Genomic DNA, 9,629 nt, shown 5'->3' with positions numbered 1-9,629 from the left:
GCCCCAGCCTGACGCTAGAGGTGCCCTAGCCTTAGCCTAAGCCTAGGGGTGCCCTAGCCTAAGCCTTGGGGTGCCCTAGCCTTAGGCTAGGGGAGACCTAGCCTTAGCCTAAGCCTAGGGGTGCCCTAGCCTAAGCCTAGGGGTGCCCTAGCCTAAGGATAGGTATGCCCTAGCCTAAGGCTAGGGTTGCCCTAGCCTAAGCCTATGGGTGCCCTAGCCTAAGCCTAGGGGTGCCCTAGCCTAAGCCTAGGGGTGCCCAAGCCGTAGGCTAGGGGAGCCCTAGCCTAAGCCTAAGCCTAGGTGTGCCCTAACGCAAGTCTAGGGTTGCCCTAGCCTAAGCCTAGGGCTGCCCTAGCCTAAGCCTATGGGTGCCCTAGCCTAAGCCTAGGGGTGCCCAAGCCGTAGGCTAGGGGAGCCCTAGCCTAAGCCTAAGCCTAGGTGTGCCCTAACGCAAGTCTAGGGTTGCCCTAGCCTAAGCCTAGGGGTGCCCTAGCCTTATCCTAACCCTAGGGGTGCCCTAGACTAAGCCTAGGGGTGCAATAACCTAAGCCTAGGGGTGCTCTAGACTTACGCTAGGGGAGCCCTAGCCTTAGACTAAGCTTAGGGGTGCCCTAGCCTAAGCCTAGGGGTGCCCTAGCCTAAGCCTAGGGGTGCCCTAGCCTGAGCCTACGGGTGCCCTAGCCTGAGGCTAGGGGAGCCCTAGCATTAGCCTAAGCCTAAGGGTGCCGTAGCCTAAGCCTAGAGGTGCCGTACCCTAAGCCTAGGGGTACCCTAGCCTAAGCCTAGGGATGCCCTAGTCTGAGCCTAGGGGTGCCCTACCCTTAGGCTAGGGGAGCCCTAGCCTTAGACTAAGCCTAGGGGTGCCCTAGCCTAAGCCTATGGGTGCCCTAGCCTAAGGCTAAGGGTGCCCTAGCCTAAGCCTAGGGGTGCCCTAGCCTAAGCCTAGGGCTGCCCTAGCCTAAGCCTATGGGTGCCCTAGCCTAAGCCTAGGGGTGACCTAGCCTAAGCCTAGGGGTGCCCTAGCTTAAGCCTAGGGGTGCCCTAGCCTAATCCTAGGGGTGCCCTAGCCTAAGTCTAGGGGTGCCCTAGCTTAAGCCTAGGGGTGCCCTAGCCTAAGCCTAGGGGTGCCCAATCCTGAGCCTAGGGGTGCCCTATCCTTAGCCTAGGGGTGCCCCAGCCTGACGCTAGAGGTGCCCTAGCCTTAGCCTAAGCCTAGGGGTGTCCTAGACTAAGCCTAGTGGTGCCTTAGCCTAAGCCTAGGGGTGCCCTATCCTGAGCCTCAGCCTAGGGGTGCCCTTGCCTAAGCCTAGCGGTGCCCTAGCCAGAGGCTAGGGGATCCCTAGCCTTAGCCTACGCCTAGTGGTGCCCTAGCGTAAGCCTAGGTGTGTCCTAGCCTAAGCCTGGGGGTGCCCTAGCCTGAGCCTCAGCCTAGGGGTGCCCTTTCCTGAGCCTAGGGGTGCCCTATCCAGAGGCTAGGAGAGCTCTAGCCTGAGCCTCAGCCTAAGGGTGCCCTAGCCTGAGCCGAGGGGTGCCCTAGCCTGAGGCTAGGGGAGCCCTATCCTTAGCCTACGCCTAGTGGTGCCCTAGCCTAAGCCTAGGGGTGCCCTAGCCTAAGCCTAGGGGTGCCCTAGACTTAGCCTAAACCTAGGGGTGCCCTAGCCTTAAGCTAGGGGAGCCCTATCCTTAGCCTAAGCCTAGGGGTGTCCTAGCCTAAGCCTAGGGGTGCCCTAGCCTAAGCCTACGGGTGACCTAGCCTAAGCCTAGTGGTGCCCTAGCTTAAGCCTTGGTGTGCCCTAGCCTAAGCCTAGGGGTGCCCTAGCCTAAGCCTAGGGGTGCCCTAGCCTAAGCCTAGGGGTGCCCTATCCTGAGCCTAGGGGTGCCCTATCCTGAGCCTAGGGGTGCCCCAGCCTGATGCTAGAGGTGCCCTAGCCTTAGCCTAAGCCTAGGGGTGCCCTAGCCTAAGCCTAGTGGTGCCTTAGCCTAAGCCTAGGGATGCCCAATCCAGAGCCTCAGCCTAGGGGTGCCCTTGCCTGAGCCTAGGGGTGCCCTAGACAGAGGCTAGGAGAGCTCTAGCCTGAGGCTAGTGGAGCCCTAGCCTTAGCCTTCTCCTAGGGGTGCCCTAGCCTTCGCCTAGGGGTGCCCTAGCCTGAGGCTAGGGGAGCCCTAGCCTTAGCCTTCGCCTAGTGGTGCCCTATCCTAAGCCTAGGGGTGCCCTAGCCTAAGCATAGGGGTGCCCTAGTCTTAGCCTAAACCTAGGGGTGCCCTAGCCTAAGCCTAGGGGTGCCCTAGCCTAAGCCTACGGGTGCCCTAGCCTTAAGCTAGGGGAGCCCTATCCTTAGCCTAAGCCTAGGGGTTCCCTAGCCTAAGCCTAGGGGTGCCCTAACCTGAGCCTAAGGGAGCCCTAGCCTTAGCCTATGCCTAGTGGTGCCCTAGCCTAAGCCTAGGGGTGCCCTAGCCTAAGCCTAGGGGTGCCCTAGCCTTAGGCTATGGGAACCGTAGCCTTAGCCTAAGCCTAGGGGTGCCCTAGCCTAAGCCTAGGGGTGCCCTAGCCTGTGCCTGTTCTGTCTGACTTCTACATTAGGACACATAGACCATCTGAGTAAACCCTTTGATTCTGTGTCCTTCTCCTTCCCATAGACAAAACTGCATTCAGCACCAGACGTTTAACCTGCTGACTAAAGGTTTGTCAAAAGTCTAGAAAGAGCAGTCATACCTTGAAAACCTAGCCTGCAGATGAGAAGACACAGAATCAAAAGCTACAAATGAAAAAAAAAAAAAAAAAAAAACAAGCTGCAGGTGGGTGTCATTCAGACAACCGATTCCAATGAGTACACTTGAATTTCTCACAGTGTAAAATTGCTTTTACTTTCATACTATTGTAATTCAAACAGTTTCCCATATATCACCTCCAAATGTAACTCCAGCAGATTCAAGTATATTAAGGAAGAGGCAATTATTCTGGTGTTTCCCTTGCAACGATTATGGAGCCTCAAAGAGTTTTACTATTCTCAGCTCATGCCTTAAATTTTCAACTATTTGAATGTGAAGGAAATCTTAACATGCCACATTTCATAGGCTGTCTTCAGTGTTGCCTCACCCAGATTTACGTTTTTCATTTCTAGAGTGCCTCAACATGAGTTTTTTTTGGGGGGGGTTGGTTAAGGAGCATTATCATTTTCCATCATCAGTTGTTGATGGGAAATTTTACATCCTGCAGGTTCCCGTATACAATAATTACATTAAACAATGGAGTTTTCTGTATATTCCTGTTTTTCACAACAGGTTATGCTCACTCATATTGTTAGCTTATCATGCCAAATGTCCAAGATGCACAGGTGGTGTTAATTGAAGAGCGGAATGATTCATGCATTGGTCACTTTAGCACTGCAAGTTCATGAGCATCTTGATTTTGAAATTCAGTAAAGGGAGATGATGTCTTAGCCAGTTAAATGCTACTCCTTCCAAACCTCACGTACACTCAGACATATCTGAGCAGAAGCCACATTATCTACGTGAAACAGCTTTGGGTGCTCCCCAGCTATATGCAGATGCCCACCAAACATGAGATTATTTTGCTTTCTCTGACTTGGCTCTTACTAGCATTCAGCCTCATTCCATCTCTTTTGTAGATGGTTGTGGATTCTGGGGGGCCTATGGCATAATGGTGGGCTTATGAGGTTAAAAAAATCTTGTAGCGAAGTTTTCTTGATGTGCATTTAATATTTATTTACAACTCTCTTTTATACACGTGTGTCTGTGGATTTCAACATTTAAGTGCACAGATTAGCATATTCCCATAGCGGAGTGAACCTTCCTTCCGTCATGTCTATAGGTATTTCTCCTTCCTATGGGCAGCTGGACAGAAATTTATCTGAGGAACGTTTGGTAAACCATGACAATGGTGCTTCCCCAGCTTTCTGGGATGAAGGGCCAGGCCATTGGTTAACTTTATAGAAGTCTCCTGACACTTCCTAGTGATGTCTGTTTCTGGGATCATAGTGGCTTCCTCTTCCTCGGTTGGTCTTGTTGGTAGGTGCTGTCCAGTTGGTCTGCTTCAAAGCAACCTCAATGTACAGGACAAGGAAAGGCTTGCCAGTCCTGGGCCACCCTCATTTCTTTCTGATGTTTGAACCCATCGTTGCAGCTCCCTTGGCCATGCATTCTTCAAATGGCCTGGCTCTTTGTCACTGATCCTCCCCTTTAATCTGACCAAAAGTGTTCGTCATCTGGTCCTCTCTCTGACAAGGTTCTGCCTAGTTTTACTAGCCCTCCACAACCTGACAGTTTATCAATGATTAGCATAAGGTTTTCAGTGGTGTATTTAGTCATCCTCAGTGTGTCCTTATTGGGGGCTCTTACAACTCTTGTTACAATCCATACACCAATTGTATCTGACATAGTCATACGTATATTGCCATCATTCTTTTCTAGACATTTACTTTCTATTGAGCCCTTGGGATCAGCTCCCCTTTCTTTCCTGCTTCCCCACTCGTGGTTCCTTGATAGATTATAGATTGTTATTATTTTCATATCTCGCATCGACCATTGTCTCTTTTATCCTCAGCTTTCTGTTGCTCCTCTCCCTGCGAGGGGTGTGTGGTTATATGTCATTCATTGCTATCGGTTCCCCTTCCTTCCATCCTCTACCCCCCTTCCCCCTACCATTTTGGTATCTCTATTCCCATTCCTGTTCCTGGGTTCCATGTGTTGTGAGTTTTATCTCTTGCTAATACCTATGCATTCTAGTCCAGAGTGGGAAGCGGCACTGGGGTGATGATATTGGGGGGTGAGGAGGTCTCAAGGGGTCAGAGGCAGATTGTGTGATTCATTGGTGTGATCCATGTCTCCTCAGGGGGGCCTCCACCCAGTGGGACACAGCATCTGGGATACTTGTGGCTTTCTCCTGAGACAGCATGGTGGCCAAGGGACCGGGCATTGAGGGTGGGACTCTGGGCCTGGGGTGGCAGCACTTGCAGAAGCCACCCCCTCCCCCAGGCGCCCACCTGGATATGGACGAGCACATGAGACAGTTGGCTGTGAATTTTGATGGTGGCCTCAGCGTCTCCGAACAGGTGGGGTCTGGCCTGAGTCAGCTCCCACAGCTCCAACCTGGAAGCCCTGCCCCAGGCGGGGGTCAGCAGTTATCCCAGCATGCTCTTTCCTCCCCCTCAGCTTCTCTCTGGTCAGCCCTTCAGCTTCCTGGCTGGGTTTAGAACTTGTCCTAAGATCCCTGAGGGCCACCGTCCTAAGATCTTGCTCAGCGCTTCAGGCCTTTCTGCAAACTCTCCTCCCAGGAGCCCAGTATTACTAGCAGTTTACCCCTTGCTCTAACGATGCTCCAGGAGGCCTGCTTGGGAAGTGTTGGGCTGTCGCCTGGTTCAGTCCCACTAACTGCTCCTCAGGAGATAGAAGAGGTTCCCTGCTCCTGGAAAGATTTACTGGCTTTCAAACCCTCTGGAGGATCCCCATGAGTCAGCAGGTGGGGTCATTCTAAAGCCCGGCACTCCACAGGTAGCCACGTTGTGTGCCACCCAGGCATGCTGTGTGTTTGGAGGAGACTGCACACCCTTCAAAGGTAGAAGCTGCACCCCTCCATGGTTCTTGCATGCAGCAAATGCAGGGCCCCTGAGCCTCCGGGCCAACCTCTGGGCTAGGATCTTGGACAAATCGTTATCTCGCCTAAGCTCCATCTGGGCTGGAAACGCAGTAGCTTGTACTGTGACCTGTTTCAGCCTGGGGCTGTGCAGGGCATCCTCAGCCCAGCTCAACTCTTCCCAGAACGCCCCTGCAGGTGCACGGAGCCCCTGGCTTGGGAAAGTGACCCTGCTAAGTGGGCTTTGTGACCAGGCTCCCTGATCCACCGACCCAGCTTTGCCTCCTCCACAGGCCGCAGACAGCAGGGGCTGCCCTGGGTTCCCTGAACTCGGGCCCTCTCCAGAGACAGTGTGGGCAGGACCTGGAGGGTGTGGAAGTGAGTCGTGCCGGGAAAGTGGATGGAGGAACGGAGGGTAGGGTAGATGCTGGGTGGGCTGAGGGGGCAGGAGATGCCCTGCAGAGTTCTAGAACCAGGGCTGAGGGATGTGGGAGCTATTGGGGCCAGCTGGCCCTTTCTTGAGTTTTAGGAGCTGTCTGAACCCCATCCACATTGACCCTCTCCAGCCCCACCTTTGGCAGATGCTGGCAGAGAAGTTCAAGGTCTTCCAGGAGAAAGGGCAGAGTGTGGGGCTGCCAGGGTTCAGGCCCTGAGGGAGCTGGCAGGTGCCCTGGAACTTGCCTCCCCCAGCTCCATGGCCCAGAGTCAAGTCCACAGGAGCTGTGTAGAGGCCGCATGGGTGAGGCTGGACAAGGCAATGAAAGCCGTGCGGGTGGGTGCCCAGAGGGACAGGCCAGAGACAGCCAAAGGGCTCGGGACACAGGGTCCTACGCCAGATGTGTGTGCGTGTGTGTGTGTGCTCATGTGTAGGGGTGGGCATGTAGGTGTGTGCATGCATACTTCTGTGTGTATTCTCGTGTGCGCATGTGTGTATGAAGGGGCATGGCTGACACCAGCTCCCAGCATCAATCAGCCTTCCCCGTCCAACCATGCTCCTTCCTGCCCCCAGTTTGGAGTCCTTCAGCGCAGGTCACTCCTTGTGGCAGGAGCACGAAGTGTGCTCTCCCAATGCTCCCTGAGCACGGTCCACAGTTTCGTTTGGGGCACAGGCCCTGCTGGTCTTCTTGCTGACCGCCACTCTTAGAGCTCCCTGCCTCCCCTCCCCACACCCTCCTTTCTCGGGATCTGGTGTCTCAGTGCACTGAGCACCTGACAGGTCCTGCAACCGAAATCCTGGGGCTGGGTGGCTCCGGGGCCAGCCCTCTCCTCACTGACTGTTGGAGTTGCTACAGGCAGACCCCCTGACAGGCAGCCCACTTGCTCCCTGAGCCGCAATCCTCATGTGCTCAGGGCTCCCCATCTTTTTGCCTTCCTCCCAACATGCGTGTCAAGACCCTTTCCTCCCTCGGGCCCTGCCTGTGGGCCCCGGGCCTCATCAGGAACCTGCTGTGATCAGAGGAAACCATCCATCTTCTAACCACCGAAGGGCAAGAAGGCGCGAATGTACAGCAATGATAATAGGTAAAGGTCATGGTAAAGTCATAGAGGACAGGAAAGACAGGGTCGAGAGAATACAATACAGAGTCAGACATGTTTTATTAGGCATGCTCACTTCAGCTCCTCTTGATGGACCACGTGGAACTGGGAGAAGTGGAACCTTTGCTATCTTGGGACGTGTATAGGGAGCCTGGAGACACACCTCTTCAGTAGTGACATGGGTCACAAGGTGGGCGGTATCTATCGTAAGGCCCCTGTACTTGAGCTCACCAAGGTGAGGAAAGCTAATACCTGCATTGGGGGAAGCTACAAGGGGGGCTGGGTGTCACGGTGGGAAGAGAGGGCAAAAGGACCATATCTGCTTCTACACAGAGATACAATCAGTCATGTGCTCACATTAAGGCAGCTTAGCAGTTAACGGAGAATCCGTGGGAATGATTTTTAAAGCAGGATAATGTACTTGGACTTTACCTCTAACTTACCAAAGTAGAGGCTTTCCTACCGTGGAATACCAGCTTTCCAGATTCTCCCTGTTATAAGTTAGGGAATAGAGTCTTCGTCCTATTTCCCTCCGTGTTAACGCCCCACAAATCCCAAAGCCACAGTCTTTGCTCAAAAGGAGGTGGCCCTGTTCTCAGGGAGAAAGTTGCTGGCCTTCCTTCCCGCTGTGCCCTCGATTTCCACCAGGCGGCGCTAGAGCTGTGGGGCCACATGCAGAAGGTGGTCCTGGTGGAGGGTGCTGTCCTTGGCCACCACCTGGCGTCTGTGGAGGTCCTGCGGCGCCAGCACTGCCTCCTGCAGGGGAGGGCCCCAGTCCCTCCCCACCGCAAGAACACCTCTTTGTAGGCAATGGATGGATGAGGTGCCCTCACCCCCAGCTGACCCCAGGCAGGACTGCAGCCTGCCCCTGCCCCCTCTGGGATGGGGGGTGACGGGCCTGGGCTTGACCTAGGCTGTGGTACAGCCAGGATGGCCTGCAGAGTCCTGGGTGGAGGAGCATTCAGCCTGCTCTCTGCCAGCTGCAGAGGGAGTTGGTGGCTGTGGACAAGGTGGTGGTTCAGATGGGGATGGAGTCCATCCAGGTACACCCTGCGGTCCAGGAGAGCCTGGCCGGGCAGCTGGCTGAGGTGCAGGAGGCCTGGGCCACCTGGACATGAAGGCCTGGGAGCAGGGCCAGCAGCTGGAGTGGGTAGCCCATGGCCACGCCTTCCTCAGGCACTGCCAGGAACTGCTGAATGTGCCACCCCAACTGGATGGGGGCTCGCTATTTTCCATGCGGATGGGGGCACCCAGCTCTTCCCTGCCTTCTCCCTGTTCTGCCCTCTGGCCCTGAGACCTGTTCCCATGCCCTGTCCCCCACCCAGCACTCGGGCTCAAGAGAAGCAGGCGCTAGTCTATATCCTCAGAAAGGCCAGCTGGGGCCAAGGAGACACTGGGGCAGGAGCTCTGCCTGAGAGCCCAGGCAGTGCGGCCGGAGGGGTAGCAGCTGCTGGACACTAGCCACGTCATGGCCCCAGAGATGTGCGCGCTGAGGGCTAGGGCCAGGGTGGTGCGTGGCCAGAGCTCCCTTTCCTGCTTCTCCCTGCTCCATGGTAACCCAGCCCTGCCCCACCCAGTCGACACCCTGAGCCCCTCCCAACAGCCCTCTGCCCCCCAGGTCACAGTGTCTCCGGGAGCTGGACAGGAAGCTGCAGGAGCTCTGGACAGACTGAGCCCTTCACCAGGAGCACTGCCAGGTGAGCCAGGACCAGGAGGAGCTGCGGGGAATGCTGGGTCAGGCCGAGGTCTGGCTGGCCTCCTGAGAGGACCTCCTGCTAGATCCTGACTGTGGGGTGAGCAGGGATCCGCCCCTTAGAGGGCCACATGCCTGGCACCAGGACTTGGAAAGGCAGCTGGCAGCCCAGGAGGAGAAGCTCACCCAGCTCCAAATGTAGGTGAGGGTGTGGAGGGCGGGACTGAGGAGGGGTCGAGGGGCCTCCACCTGCGGTGGGGTCTCCAGAGCATTGATCTGCCCTGAGGGGAACCCATTTGGGGAAACAGTCGCAGGGTCCTGTCCTCCATGGGCAGTCTGGCTCTGTGGGGTCCATCACAGCTTCTTCTGCCCAACTGTTCCCTCCCTTCCTCCTCCTGATTTCCCCCTCTGAGAGCTGCCCCCAGAGCAAGCCCTGTGGGACACAGAGGGTCACTATGGGTGGAAACCAATCAATAATCTCATGGGTGCAGAGCACACTCTGAGGAACACAGGGGAGGTGACACTAGCTACAGAGAATCTGAGTGGAGCGAGGGTTTGTAATCCTTGTGTAGGCTGGGGGTGGGGCTGATAGCGGGGTGGGGGGGATTGATACCACAGGATCCTGTGGGACTGAAAGTGAGGACCTGAGGGTGGACGGGCAGAGGGAGTGCCCCATCCTCTGAGGTAGGAAGGTGGTCAGCTAGGGTGAGCACGGAGGAAGATGAGCAGGGGCTGCTGCAGTCACGCAAATGTCACGTAAGAATCTCACTTTAGTATAAAATGTTTGTCTCCATTGCAAAGCCACCT

The sequence above is a fragment of the Tenrec ecaudatus genome, chromosome 13 (genome assembly GCF_050624435.1).
Source record: "Tenrec ecaudatus isolate mTenEca1 chromosome 13, mTenEca1.hap1, whole genome shotgun sequence".
NCBI lineage: Eukaryota > Metazoa > Chordata > Mammalia > Afrosoricida > Tenrecidae > Tenrec > Tenrec ecaudatus.
The sequence above is the reverse complement of the archived record's forward strand: the minus strand, read 5'-3'. Positions refer to the sequence as shown.